This window comes from Pollicipes pollicipes, unplaced genomic scaffold (genome assembly GCF_011947565.3).
Source record: "Pollicipes pollicipes isolate AB1234 unplaced genomic scaffold, Ppol_2.1 Scaffold_7261;HRSCAF=8764_pilon_pilon_pilon, whole genome shotgun sequence".
In the NCBI taxonomy this organism is placed as follows: domain Eukaryota; kingdom Metazoa; phylum Arthropoda; class Thecostraca; order Pollicipedomorpha; family Pollicipedidae; genus Pollicipes; species Pollicipes pollicipes.
Window position 1 is genome coordinate 48,528,693 of NW_023597054.1, and position 15,548 is coordinate 48,544,240.

The 15,548-nt window shown below is 51.0% G+C and overlaps 1 protein-coding gene across 1 annotated transcript in view; it reads left to right on the top strand.

Moving 5' to 3' along the window:
* Window positions 1–7,629: 7,629 nt before the first annotated feature.
* LOC119111567 (zwei Ig domain protein zig-8) overlaps window positions 7,630–15,548 on the top strand; it is a gene marked incomplete in the record, with an annotated part of 57,953 nt that continues 50,034 nt past the window's right edge. The window contains 1 exon segment of the mRNA XM_037235377.1: window positions 7,630–7,746.

A 15,548-nucleotide genomic window follows, 5' to 3' on the forward strand; every position in this document is an offset into this window, starting at 1 on the left:
TGTGATGGACATCCAGCAAGGGGCAGCAATCGTAATAGAATACTGCTTGCACACAGTTCAAGCCTGATTAGGGAGCTCTCACCGAGCGCAACGCTGCGATTAATGTAATAGCGGACACAGCTTTCCGAATCAAACGACCGTGCATGGAGATGCTTTCACCTATGTTGTGAGTGATGCATACCGCTGAGTGGCGCACTGCACCTGCTTCGTAGCAGCCTACATCAGCCCTGCGTTTGAGTTGGGACGGCAGGATCGAACTCAGGTCGACGCCAGGATGAAGCTTGGTTATTTGTCCGGCTGGGCCCCTTGACAAACAAATGCGCCAGCGTGCCTGGCTGGAAGCTCCAACTTTTGATTCTCGCCACTTGCTCCGTCGCTGGATAGCGTTACGAGAAAAGTTTCTGGAAGATTGGCTGTAATGTGTTGCTGCTCCTGGTCCGTTTTATCAGACACCAACTTTGGGAAACAATTTTTAAAATACAAACTAGCGAGGGATGCTTGTTTTGAAACGTTATATTAGGCGATCAAAATAGCCAGGGGCAATATGAGACAATGCCGCAAGTCTGGATTATTGGCAACAATGTGCAAACAACACATCCAGACTATAATCTGCACAACTTCGAGAATGTGGGTTGCACGAGGCAGGGCTCTTCGCCCATACTGAAGTTCATGCTCGCATGAAACACGAGCTGACAATGCTTTTTGTGAGACGCGTTTACCTAATTATTCGCAGGCACTCGAAATGTTGTAGCTTTGTTTTCACCAAACGGGGGTTGGTTGGCACGACCCTATTGCTAACTCGGCATTGGATGCGCTCAGCTGACCAAAACTGCGCTGTCATGACGATAGGTGCTGAACGGTTTCAGCAAATGTCCCTGAAGGTCAGGGGCGCTCCCCTCCCACCCTCTTGCTCTGGCGCGCTTTAAACGGCGTGCGGTGGAATGAGCTAGCTGTCTTGTCAGTCCGAGGATGCCGTTGTGCGAGCAAAAATGCAGGCGATTCACAGTCCAACTGAGCACGTGGCTGCCAGCGTAGAGAATGCGGCTCAGTGACAGTCAATCCTAATTTGTGAAATTCTTAACCCAGTTGAAAATTCTTAATTTTTAAAAATTCTTGAAACGAAAAAGTGAAATTTTTAATTTTGTATCCAACGCGTGACTCGCTTTCCGCACTGGCCATTTGCTGAGTGGGCTGGCCTGCGACCGTTCCCAGCAGCCGCCATCATGGTCAGGTGATGTAAGGCAGGACGGACCTTGCCAGCCATTACAACACGTTTAACTTTCTTCGCTAAATCCTGCCATCTATAAGTGAGATGTGGGCTGTGTCATTACCTGCTTACCTTAGGTGAAAGCAGAGTGGAATGCGCGCTACGGGCAATACACGCTAAAAAAAACTAGTTCAGTGTAGGGCAATACGCGCTAAAAAAACTAGTTCAGTGTAGCAGCGGGTTTCGCTCTAAAGTTTGCTTAACGTGGGAAACACAGCTCACTACAACTTGTGTATCATTACGCAACAGTCAGTCCAAACAAAATACAGATAGTAGAATCACAATTCCAATGATCAGTGCATCAGGCTGCTCACGTAAAGATGGACGAGTGAATCGTTCCTCAGTGTTTAATGGCAGCTCATGTTTAATTCCGCGCTTCCTTAACCAGTGAAAGTCATTGCCCAACAGATGTATGGTAGGCAGAGACACTAGATGCCTACTATTTTAAACAATCGTTTCTCCAATCGCTGTACAGAATAAGACTTACCCAATCGCTGTACAGAATAAGGATAAGCTTTCTCCATGGGAGGAGCATCTTCAAATGAAACTCATCATTGGTAAAGCTGAGGAATGGGAGGCTACTGCCTTTACCAAACCAAATCGTTTATGAACAACATTGCTGCCAAGGCACGCCCCATTTCTGCGCGATTTCACACACAGCTGCAATACATCATACTCTGTTTATTGCGCGTCACATAGATTTGCAAACGGAACGCGTCAATGGCAAAAAACACGCGGCGGTTGACGCAACTTAATGATGTTGCTGTGCGGAGATCACGTACCATCAAAGGCGGATGGGCGGGGTATGACATTAAGTAACTTATTGCGGACGGTGTGCTGTTTCCACGCCCTCTGATTTTGGTGAACACTCCCTACCGTACTCTACCTTCTTTACATACCCTGATCAACGTCATTTTTGATTCCAAGGGTAACAATTGTAGCCGGAAAGCATTCCTTCCCAGTTCATAACATATTGTAGTCGCTTCGGTTTCGAGAAAAGTGAGTGAAAAGTCTGTTTTCCGTAATCGCTGGGAACACAAAATAAAGTAGCATATGCTGCAAACTTGAGGAGCAGGTTCATGTTTTTCAGTAATATGTATACTTCATTGATCCTTACCATGCCAATGAGACACACAGCTATACGCAACAGCGAAGTGTAAAAATTAAGGCAAAGGTCACGCGACGACCTTGGAAAATTGACAATTTGTATGGTTGTGTACAGACAGTTTGACAATTTGTACAGAAATGTACAGTTTGTAAAATTGGAAGTCCACATCAATAGTTGGCGGAAGGCAGTGCTTTTGCTTTTGGACATTTGTTACGGGCATATGAATGGTTGTTCAATGACAAAATATGTATGAACCCACATATGGCAAACAGAAAGAAACACTTCGCAAAAAAGTATAGGAAATGATTCGGCACGGCACAATATGGTGCAACTTTCTAGATATTGAAGAAAAACACGATTGTCGGCAGGCCCGTCGTCTTCAACCTGCATACTTCTGGTTGAAGGCGATGTACATATAGGCGATATCATCGCCAATATGTCCAGCATACTTCTGGAGGGCTTTACACAGTGATTATTATTTACACTATCCATATAAATGCATGCATCAATCGTAGCCAGCGATTGACCACTGCACAATGTTAAACTAGCGCGCTCGTATTTTTACTCTTTCAAATTATACATATTTACCCAGATTCCAGTCCATGCGCTTCGCTGTCACTGAGACCTCACAACGCACTCAGCAGCGGAGGGCATATGGCGTCGCCTGCCTCTCACCTCGGCAGGGAAGGCGGGCACCGCGGAGAACCAAATCTCGTTGGTCTGATCTCCCAGACGCGCAACTAAGCCGTCGCATTATCGATACCCACCGCATGCGCGCGTGCAGCAACGCTCGTTCAAGTCAGTATTGTGAGTCTTCGGGCCTTCTCGTGTTTGAAACGTTAAATGAATCTGCCGGGTGCGATCCTGTGATGTCATGAATAATGACGTAAGGATTCTGTTTATATTCGCTGCGGCCTTCGATAGCTTCATCGTGCAGTGACGTATGCCTGATATGTCAGCTAATCTGGGAACGCGCTCCACAACAACTCCAGTGTTTACCATGGCGTTCGTCCGTGGGGATGTTTTTTATGCAAGCGGGGTGATCAACGCCAGAGAATACAAGGTTTTCCATTGCTTTCTTTACAGTCTACGGGAATATTGTATATCCCTATAGCCTATGGGGACAACGCGTCCTAGGCTACAAAAACGTAACAATGCAGGCCTATTCAAAAGGCCAGGGACATCGGTTGGGAGGGCCTGCCTCTGACAATAGAGTTTGGACCCGGGTTGAGTAGTAAGTGTTCTTCTGAAAATACTGCAAACGAGAAGTATGCGTAATGCTCTGAAAAGACGCATCTTAAAGGCAGGAGTACCAAAGTATGTAGAGCATTTCGAGCACTTAAGAGGTTTAGAGCCAGCTACAAAAGACCGAAAGTCTAGAAGCATGTCTCCCGTTAATGAGGCCTCCGAAATATGCGCACCTTTAAAAATGGTTTTAATCACGCACGGCGGTTCTTGCGAGTGCTTCGTGTTCAGAATTACAAAAAGCTAAGCCGGCTCCAGGTTGTGGCTAGTTGAGTCGTTTGTTTCAGAAAGATAACTAAATAAATGGACCATTTGATAAACAGAAACGGCAATGTCTCAGCACCAGTTGGCAATGCTAGTCTTAGTCTTGTGAATTGTGTGCACCCTGTAGATATGCTGTGCTATGTAATTGCGAGCAATATAGATACCAAACATAAAGGTTTAAACAATTTGGACCAGAAATTCTTGTTTTGTTTTCGGCTCCGAACCGCAGTATGATGTCTTCGTCCAGCGGTTCAGCTCAGCTCGGTCAGAGCGAGACGTGTAACGACGCGGCGATCCGTATTGGACCGAGTCCAGTGGCGTCCTCTCCCTGCTATCCCAGGCAGACACGACATAACGTTTAGTCCGGGTGAACAACCACTCATAACTCAGCTTGCATACACGCACCTATCACGCGTCCCGTACGGTCCGCCACGGGAACGGCGGTCAGCGCCCGCGGCGATAGGCCGCAGCCCACAGCGCGGCCGAGGCCCCGCCGCGACAGCCACGGGACGGCGGTCAGCGCCCGCGGCGATAGGCCGCAGCCCACAGCGCGGCCGAGGCCCCGCCGCGACACGGCAGGGACGGCATGCTGTGCCGCGGGGCCGGCTGAGCGTGCTCACAACACGCAGGTTGCAACGACAGCTAAGGCTTGAAGAAAAGAGTCGGCGTAAATGTGATAGATTTCTATCATGTGCTGATTTTCAGCTGAATTTTCCGAATGAGGGCTGTAGGCCGCAAGCAGCTTTATAAAGCTATTTTCTGTTAAAGCTGTTTTTCGAGCGTAAATCTTTGAATTTCCTTCTACTGCTGGAAAGTGGAACGGGCCTGTCTGAAGATGTCATTCCACAGTGGCGTTCGCACCTATCGTTCTTTCTTTTTTCGTACCTTTTGTTTTCGTTCGACGGATTTGTTATTGTTAGGTCACTGGAACATTTCCAGCCACTTGCTTGCATTTCCAGCCACTGCACAACTTGGCTCAAAACTATATGAGACGGGCTATAGCAGCCATAGCCATGAACTGCTTGCAAAGGCAGCATTCAGTTATCTCCCAGGTGTCAAGTCCATTGTGGATATTATCACCAATAGCGGAGACGAAAGGTGGAACAATATTCAAACCGTACTTACAAAGCCCGCATAATCACACATACTTCCTCAAACAGGCCAGGTATCAAGGCATCTCACAGGATTACGTTCCGGAGACATCTACTAAAGATCCCACCCATCCTGCTTGGCTTAGTCCGTCCTCCTCACCCGACCCTCTGACCTCATCCTTGCAAGCCTTCCCGGGCATCATCTACTCCTCGCCTGAGCACGTGACGCTTCCCGGACATTCGCACCGCGCGTGAACGTCCCTCGCTGCCCGACGGTCCGGGCGCGGCCGACTCGGCCGCCCCGGCCGGACGGGCGCCGCGCGTGAACGTCCCTCGCTGCCCGACGGTCCGGGCGCGGCCGACTCGGCCGCCCCGGCCGGACGGGCGCCGCGCGTGAACGTCCCTCGCTGCCCGACGGTCCGGGCGCGGCCGACTCGGCCGCCCCGGCCGGACGGGCGCCGGCGTCGCCCGCCTGTCTGTGGAGCCAGCGCGCGTGGTACGCGGGCGCGGCACGCCCGGCCGCTTGTCGTGAGGCACGACGGCGACGCACCGCGGTCCGCCAGCGACGATTTGTCGGTTCGACGGCCGCTGCTCTGTCGCCGTCCCCTTCGATCGGCCGCGGTCGTCGCTCGACACGGCGGCGGCGGTGGCGGAGCGTGGGCGGAGGCGAACCCTGCCCGGAGGGCGGGCGGACCTATGATTCATGGCGGCAGCGCAGCCTTAGAGGCCAGGTCAGCAGGGGAGGGGAGGATGTCGTTAGGTGGGGTGCTAATGGTAGCCCCCGCGTAAGCGCGGCAAATGAAGATGGCCCGACTTGACCTTCTGGCGGTCGGGTCGATAGCGGGTGTCGGCCTGCCTCTCTGACGCTCCCAACATCTGGCATGGAGACGAGCAGAACCGATGGGAAGCAAGCAACAGCCCTGTACGCTGCTGACACTAAAAGGCGATCGTTTCGCATGTTTCTGATATGAGCGGGACAGTTTACCTCGGGATGTCCAACGCCGAATCAACTCTGACATGGATTTAAACTTAACTGACATCATGCATGCATGCTGTGGTACATCTGCACCAGATTGCTACCAGGTGACGTTGGCTATATAACGTGAAATCGTTGCGGTTCGATCAGTCGCGAGCGTTCGCTACCGGTTCGTTCAAGTAAACACAACTGCGAGGCTTGTGTGCCCGCCTCGACAAACCGCTCACCCAGAAGCGAGCTTTTCCTTTAAGGACCTCTCCAGTGCAGAAACGCGCCGGCTGCTGCGACTGTAGTCGCTTAATCCCGTTGCAAGAGCCGGTGAGGGCTCTGGAATCCCTCCGCTGCCCAGATGATTGCCGATCACGATACTGAATGGGTGCTGCAAGCAGAAACGCCAATGCAGGTTCTAAACGGCGAAGCCTTCTTTGAAAGCCCTATCCCCATTCCAGGTTACCGGAACCTTGATCACGTGACTCGAAGAGCGTACGAAGAGTTTACCCATGGCGCTCACAATTTTTAATAATTGTATGTAGCATTTAAAGGTTTTTCTGAATTTGCCCACTTTTTGTCTCGTGCCAATGTGGACAGAGTACGCAGCTCTTTCCACGCCCCCAAGTACGTCTCGAAACTAATATCCATCCGAGGGCCACACCAGCCGCGATTCTGCAGCAGCCACAAACCCAAAGAGCCTCATCGCCCGACAGAACAGCGGGCCCGACAACAGTCACGTGTCGGGATCTCAGGGTCGCGGCGCAGACGGCGGCGTCGGCCGAGCCCGGGCAGTGGGCAGCGGGCAGTGGCGGCAGGGGTCGGCTCGCAGCGTCGCGGCGCAGACGGCGGTGTCGGCCGAGTCCGGGCAGTGGGCAGCGGGCAGTGGCGGCAGGGGTCGGCTCGCAGCGTCGCGGCGCAGACGGCGGCGTCGGCCGAGCCCGGGCAGCGGGCAGCGGGCCGCGGCGGCAGGAGTCGGCTCGCAGCGTCGCGGCGCAGACGGCGGTCTGGGCCGAGCTCGGGCAGCGGGCAGCGGGCAGCGGGGCAGCGGGCAGCGGGCCGCGGCGGCAGGGGTCGGCTCACAGCGTCGTGGCGCAGACGGCGGCCTGGGCGCCCGGGAGCGGGGGACGACACGCGGCAGGCGTTAGAGCCGCGCACCGTGAAATCGCATTACGTCTTCACGCTACAAGCTCCAGCACACAGATGACCTTCTGACGACTACATGGTCACACCGCGGACGAAGGATGATGTCTCATGGGAGGGGCGCTGTCCACGTTTCGTGCTCAATATTCAGGATCCGTAGCTTGCAATTCATGTTTTAGTGAATAATTTCAGTGGCTTTCCTAACGCATATTTGCAGCGGCTCCATGTATTTTGCAGCACGTTATCTTGGGACCAGAATGATGATCTTTCTCTGCATGTCCAAAAAGGTTTCAAGCGTGCGACGGCGGTCCTCTGGTGCTCGCTTCAGACGTGTTCCTGTCAGGAGACCTGCTCCAACGTGCGAACTTCAGGAGACTCCCTCCAGCCGCACCTTACCACAGCCAGAGCCCCGAGGCGGCGGTGCCTTCCCGCCACCGGCCCACCGCTACGCGTATCGACGCGGCGGCCTCGTCGGTCGGCGCGGCGGGCGGCCGCCGCCGGGCCGCGGGGTCAGAAGGCGTACGGAGGCGGCGCCGGCGGTGCCGCTGCGGGCCGGTCCGGACGGCAGCGAGCTCGCCGCCCTGCAGTGAGCGCGCGGTGGCGCCAGCGTGCGCGGTAGTCCTCACGGGAGGACGACGGAAGGACGAGAGGAGCCGCGCTGCAGGTACGGCGGGAGGATCGGGCAGTGGCCGGGGCGCGGCTGCGGGCGAAGGTCGGGGTCGCGGCGGGCTTGTACGCCGCCCAGACAGTTGTAAACGATGTGCTGCTTACTGCGATGGCGGCGGGGACGAGGGACCAGTCGTGATTAAAATTCCGGTGCTGTGTAAGTGTAGCTAGGTGTAGCGAGGCTAAGCCCAAGATCAATGATGAATGCAGCGATGCTATGCTACGTTTCGGAACTGGTTTTCGCTTCCATTATCACTGTTGCCTTCACTTCATAATTTTGAGCACTTATTCACTCGAACACAGTGAGCCACCCACTTGAAGTAGACGATGCAAACCACTTACCTCTCTTAAATAAAACCACAAATGTTGTGTACAAAGCGAAGAGAACATTTTACTAAGCGACGACTGTAGAAGCAGCTCCTTTATCAGTCAAATTTCCCGCGCAGGGTGATAAGCACATGGAAGTACTGAAAAACTCATAAGAACGGATGTTCAACAAAGCCTCACAGCTGCAAGTGGCGCACCCAGATGCACAATGCCGCGTCAATAAGGTTCGTTTTGGAGGGACGCCGCTTGTATTCGTGTTCGCTGGCAACACCTGCCTCTTCCCACCTCGACAGTGCAGGCAGCACAATGGGATTACGTGATACCGCAGTTGTTGAGTGGGATTGGTGGGACTGGCCACGGTATTGTGTCGCGGAATGAGGGGCATGAATGCCCAGCACTACTGATTGGAACGGCGTCACATGAAATGAGGGTGCCCGCAGCGTGTGTACCATCCATAGGGCTGGTGCAGCGACATCAATGTCTGTGGCTAGAATGTACGGCATACCATATAAAAATGCATTCCCCAGCTTCGGCACCGGTCGCTGGCAAAATTACGACTGTAGCCAAACTTGCGCTATTCTGCTCGTCATGAATATCACATAGCACATGACGGCGAGTCCATGCATTGGCACACCATGGCAGAAAATTATGCCCAGCTTCGAGTTGAAGGTGTACGAGGCTCAGTACGATTTCGTACGCTGAAAGTGATTAGGGTCTCCTGTACTCGTGTCATATTTCTGAAAAAAAATATTGGGGTTTACGTAACGCGTGCCAACGACTGGTGATAAGCATTGCGTGCGTCCTAGCCCTGCTGCTGGTCATATACAAATAAGAATATATAGGATCTATGTTTACACACTTTTTTCAGCCTGCGCCCATGACCTATAGAGTGTGCAGGGGGATATTCCCTCAACAATCCAGCACCACCAACATATTTACTTTGTTAAATAAATTTCTTAAGAATAGTTTGCATGGACGGTATGAGGTTCAGGGAACCTGTTTAGTACAGCTTGTTATGCGTATCCTCAACTCACCACCGACGTTGGTGTTATTCTGTGCAACGAAGAATTTTGCCTCTGCACTTGTGCCGTACAGGAATATGGAGAGTTTTACGTGCCACACAATGCTGCGACAGGACCGCCCCAGTTCTGAGTTGACCCTCGTTGGCCAGTTGCCAACTGACCTTTCCATTTCAGTCGGGTCAAACAAGGCTCCTGGTATTCGTGCCCAGTGCTATTGGCTTGCGAGTTTAGCATCTTTCCCCGGACAGTTGCTGGCAAATTATTGTAATTGCCTTCCACGAGATCTACCACGTAGACGGCAGACGTGGATAAAAGACACGACTGGTCACGTAACAGTAATATGCCCTTGAGACATGGCACATTAGTTGTTATGTATTCCACCCACGTAAGCTGGTGGTGCCGCACTGCCATGCAGATGGCTCCCAGGCGTGTTCCTAGTGTCACGGGCACGCGCTGAACAATCTATGCCACGCAAGGCGATGGAGAGAAAGAAATCAAAGCTAACTTTGAGGAGCTCAGGCAGACAGTCTGAGATTTCCACGCGGACGATATAGGAGTGCACGCTGAGACAAATAAGGAAACCTGTCAACCATCAAAAACAAGCATATGCAGCCAATGGAACTGCCCTCCCCCCCCAAAAAAAAAAAAACAACAACTAGGAATGAAATATGGATAAGCAATGGGGCCAGCCATAGAGCACGAACAAATGAAGCAAAAGAACGTGCCTTCCAAGCTTCATTCATTCCAAAATAAGCTCAATAAGCCTCCTAACCAAATGCTCGTGAATTGATAACCAAGGCGAGTCCAGGCCCCGGACCTCCAGGCAGCGTCCGGCCGCCGTGCGGCGTCAATCGCGGCTGGTACCTTGATTGTGGTGCGCATTCAGAGCAGTAAGCACGTGCTCTGGTCTGACCCACCACCTGTTATTCGCCCATCGTGTAAGCGCGCTGTGTTTGGTTTACAGTCGATGTTATTGCGTCATAAAAGCACTGTCCAGTGGTAGCCCGCAGCTACGGGAGGCGCCCGTAAGTTAAACAGCGGTTTTATGTGGTTAGCTCGAACTCACGAATTGCAAACAGCTCGGAGTTATAAGTAAAGAATGCCGGGATTGATCATCATCAATCAGGGAGATGCTGCGTTCATTTGGCTAGTCAGCATGTGCTATGTATTTTTCTGGAACTGAATCCCATGAGAAACAAGTTTTTTGTAAGTCTGTCGCCATCAACGCTGCTCACAATTGCGATACAAAGGCTCGACAGATGTGGGGGAGGAAAAACAGAGCTTAAGTCGACGCCCGTATTATTCGCTAAACTTTGTCCGTGTGTGCGGACTGCGGGCGTTCCTGAGGCGTCTGTTTTACGTTAGCTCCGCCAGAACCGAGGGCGCCACCTATCAGCATGAGGCATCCCTCTGAGCAGGGCGCGTGTCGAACCGGAGTCCATGTCCAGGGGCCAGACAGCCCGGGCATGCCGAAGCTGACAGTTACAGCACAATATCGTCGTTGCATGGTCATATGCCAGCATTGTTGTGTCTGATAGGCACCAAACGTTGGACGAGCTCCTTAAGCTCTGCAGGCTCGTTCTGGCTCCGCCTCTTTTCACGGTGGCGACACGAGCGCCAATCACGAACGCCTAGTTGGCTGCTTTGTCGTCTATTTATACTAACGCTGAGGAACTTAATATTGCACTATTGCCTGACATGATGGCTAATATGACAACTTTCCTCATCGTTTGATTACAGTATTTTTCATCGTTTGGATGATTGACTCACGTATGCGACGGTCCGCTAACACCTATACGCTACAAGAGGGCTCCACATAGGCGCTGGATTCTGGAATTCTTTCCAGAATGGCGGGAGCCACTATTCCACACACACTTGTTTGCTCTCATAATGGCCTTATAATGCTCGCGTACGTCAATGAGACTTGACCAATTCGTCAGTTTATGGGCCAGTCTTTGGAACTTCAAGTGGGAACATTTTTAGTAAATGCGAGCGATCCACCCCATCCTGGCATTTACTGTAGCACCGGTTTGCTTCACGCGATCTCTGGCACCTCTTACGAATCTGTGGACAGCCCGATTCCAGAGAGCACCCCAGAGATACGCTGACAGAGCCCCAGTGTGTCTCCAGCGTACTTAGTGTCTGCTGTTCAAGTGCAACGTTTTCGGTGGTTGCGACATGAACGAAGAACAAACACCGGGCCGAAATGGGCTCATGCAATTTTACTTTATGCTACGCATTGAACGTCGCGGATAGTTAGTGCTTATTGGCTGACAAAGTTTGAGGCTTCACTGGCGCTCCATGATGGGCCCAATTTATCCAACGGTCTTTCGTGAACTGCGCGGCACAACTAAGCGATCCGTGCCACAACTTCGTGACCCGTCTCATGCTGGAAGGTTTTGTACTTTGTGTAAGTGGCTCGTTGACTGATGGCCCATTTTCTGAGCTAAAAACTCCTAAGTTATTTTGGAAACATATTGCTCCGCGTTGATTAATTGCCAAACGTTGGTTTCAGATCTAGAAATAACAGCATAATGAGAGGGCTAAGTGAGAGCGCTGCATATTGGCTAGTTGAGAATGTTTCCTTTCTGCTTGTGTCCGGCAAGGTAAGAGTTCTCCGGCGATGCTATCTTTCAAAAAAATTCAAACAATAAAGACGCGTTGGCTCACCGATAAAACTGAAGGTTTTCTGTATGCCGAAACAAGACAGTTTGTGAACCAAATTGTATGCGGTGCGTATTTCATAACACGTGTGACCATGTCAGCATCTTCATGTCTGGGGCGAAGCAAGCACATAACGCAAAACATACACACATTAAACAGGGTTTCCCCAGCACATTAGACAGGTTTTCTCCAGCACATTAGACAGGTTTTCTCCAACACAATGGGAAGGTTTCTCAGTGATGTGTTTCATAGAATAGGACAGCATATCTGACATTGGCCTTCTTTCTGGAAAATATCAGTTATCCGAAATAATCGTTTCCCATCATCAAAAAGCTGTTAAGAATAGTGCGCTTGTTGAATCCTAATTTTTAATTGGTCCTGTTAACATCATCAGATGACATAGGCACAACTAAACATAAACAAATATATTCAAAGCGTTCGTGGTCACATCGGCTCAAAATTGCACTTCTGCGTTCATCTTGCTCAACAAAGATCATTTCGTGTTATTAACAGGCTGCTATCATGTCCAGAACTAGTGGGTACTCGGCATCATGGCGGATACTGGTAGTCTTAACCCAGTTTTGTACCATTCCCCACCCCCTACCCCCCACCTCCCCAACACACACGTTTTACGGCCTATTTCTAGATGTCAGAGGCTGACATCCTATAACCTTAATGTGCAGGCACACTGTGGTACTGCGAGGTATCAGCCACACGAGACGGAGGTATATGTGTCAGCCAAATAGCCGTCAGTTAGCTGCTGAATGGCTGCGATAGTTGGGGAGCAAATCACAATATTATATAAATTGACAACCAATACAAATGTCTTCGGCGGCAAAGTACTTTTCAGGTAGTGCACCACAGTTGTTTGCGTTCTGTTAAATCCTTCGCACATATAAACTGATGCAGGGCTATTGTTCTAAGGCAGGGTAAGGTCCTGGACCTGGACCAAATATGGAATACATCTTGAAGACAAAGCTTACTTATATCGGCGCTTTGTCTGCTTTAACATATGTCTGCCGTGTACCACAAATGAGACAGAGTATCACGACTAAGTCAGGGATGTTTGGTATGTGTCTACGGTTGTCTGGAACCAGCGACCATTTACGATGGTACAGTTATATGAATATACTTGTATTATAATATACACATCCTTACGTAATGCGTGAGCAGTATTTGTATGTGACTATGGTTGTCTGGAAACGCTTACATGCTTTTCCAGACAACAACCATGTGTGAAACTACAGTTATATGGATATGCATATGTCAGAATATACCCATCCTTTTATAAGCACGAAAAATGTCTGGCTACGGAAGACGAGGACGACCAAATTTAGAAGCTATACCCAATTCGATAGAACAGCTAACTATATTGGCAATGATCTTCCAGAATTTCAGATTCTCCCAGATATTGAGCAGCAGCAGTGACTGGAGGCAGTGTGGCGCGAACATGTCAATAGTGGATCTATTTCGAGTTTTCAATCGCTGGCTTCAGGAAATATTAGAAATGTTCCATGGGGAACCATGATGAAAAGAGTGCTTTGATCAGGGCTCATCGCGTTATCAAACGCACCGTCGAGATCGTGGACGCAACTTAGAAGTCTGGAGATTTCCGGCGTGCCTTGCGGAGAAATGCTGAAGCAGTGGCACGTGCGAGTTTTGCGCGGTAGCAATATATCTACAAATTGGTGCAAACCGACGAAACACGTAAGTAGGGTGTTCGACGAGAACAGCCAACCGTTATTTTACCAGGAGTTACTAGTTAAACGGCAATATTAGGCAAACCATTAGGATTTGCTCTCACAATTTTCGACGCCTGCAAGACAGCGGCCATGATCACGAGTGAGCCATGTTATGCAATAATTAAGTTCCCGCATGCGAACACCCGATACAGGCTACCATACGAAGAGCTGCTGGCAACACAGACTGCTGAGCCGATATGTCCCGATTGCCTGCGCCGAGTGCAAGGTTAGAAAAAGGCTAAACCGATATGCCCCGACGGGCCGCGTCGAGTGCGAGGTTGGAAATAGGCTAAGCCGATATGTCCCGATGGGTCGCGTCGAGTGCAAGGTTGGATATAGGCTAAGCTGATTTGTCCCCATGGCCTGCGTCGAGTGCAAGGCTAGAAATACGACTACCCGCGAACACAGCGCAGTCGTGCAAGCTCCACTATCATAATATCCTTAACACGATACCGGCAAATGCTGCCCGAAACATGGGTGGCTATGCTGAACGGTTTCTTTTACTGAATACCGATATATAGATGCTGAATTTCTCACTGAACTACTTCTAAGGAAGTGATTTATTACAGGTCATTGGTTTTCAACGAAGGAAGCTGGTGAACTTTTTCGAATCAACCGTCCCTGAAGCACTGTTCAGAAGACGTTCCAGTGCAACGTTTGGTGCGCTTGGTCCCGAATAAAAATTTCAGACGTATAGCGTCTGATCGTGACCGAAATCCATGTAGACATTAGCCGGATAGGAGGGTAGCGTCTGGTTGACGGCCGGATAGGAGGGCAGCGCCTGGTTGACCGGTTGGCTGGCAATGTGCGGTCCTAACCACCCTGGCTGAGGTTGCCAACGTGCCCGACACCTTGGCTTTACAGGATGTTCCCTGCGCAAACCACCCGAAATAGCTGCTCCCCCCCCCCCCCCTCTCCGCATCTACTCATTAACCCATCCCGTCGGGAGGCCGGCGTCTTTCTCGATGACAGTGATGCTAAGCTGGGGTGCCCGCGTCGCCAGCATTTATCGCCCACATCGATTCCACGTCGGCTGCGCTGGGTGGTGGCGGCCTTCCCCAATGCGCGGCCTTGGGTGGGCCGGTGGTGTTTTTGGTGGATGCGGTGTTTGCTGAGCAAATAGCGTTGACCGCGGGGTGTGGGAGCGGTGCGTGCTCGGCGCGACGCGTCTGGGACGGCGCGCGCGAGCTGCGGGCTTACGAGCTGCACCAGCTCAACGTTCGTCGAAACAGGGACGAGGCGGCAAAAAAGAAGAACGGAACAAAAACAGGGAACGGTCCTGGTCGGGACGGCGGCAAGACTGGGCCAAGTCACACCAAGACACAACTCACTGTCTGCCAAAACGGCCTCCACTGCGCACTGCGACTGGACGGAGCTCCAGCCAGTACAGTGCCACAGGTAGCGCCCAGGCTTGCACCTCCTTACCTCATCCACCTCCCGACCACTTATCCACTGACGCATTGCGTTGCATAGCCGATCAATCTCCCACACAATCGGTCAATCAATCGATCCACCAATCCGTCATTAATCAGAGCCAGTTCAGCCGCCCAGTCACGCACCCTGAAGCACTACTTTGGCGTACGGCAGGCTTTGTCTTGACTCTGTCCTGATCCGCCGCGGCTCTGCCCGGCGCCCAGCGGGCTCGGCATTCGTCGTGTTTTGATGTGGGTTGAGCTCTGACCTGAAACACAGTGCAGGCGATGTCTCGGTCCGGTTGTTTTGCTCAGTGGGCTCCGTTTCGTCAAACAGTGAGCTACATGTGCAATATACATATATACATATATATGCATACATACATACATACATAAATACATAGATAGATAGATAGATAGATAGACAGATAAATAGATAGATAGATAGATAGATAGATAGATAGATAGATAGATAGATAGATAGATAGATAGATAGAGGGAAAGAAAGATGAAGAAAGAGGGATATATGTACGTGTGTACATATGTATGATATACACATTAACATCTCCCTCTCTCTCTCTTCTCTCTCTTTCTCTTTCTCTTTCTCTCTCTTTCTCTTTCTCTCTCTTGCTT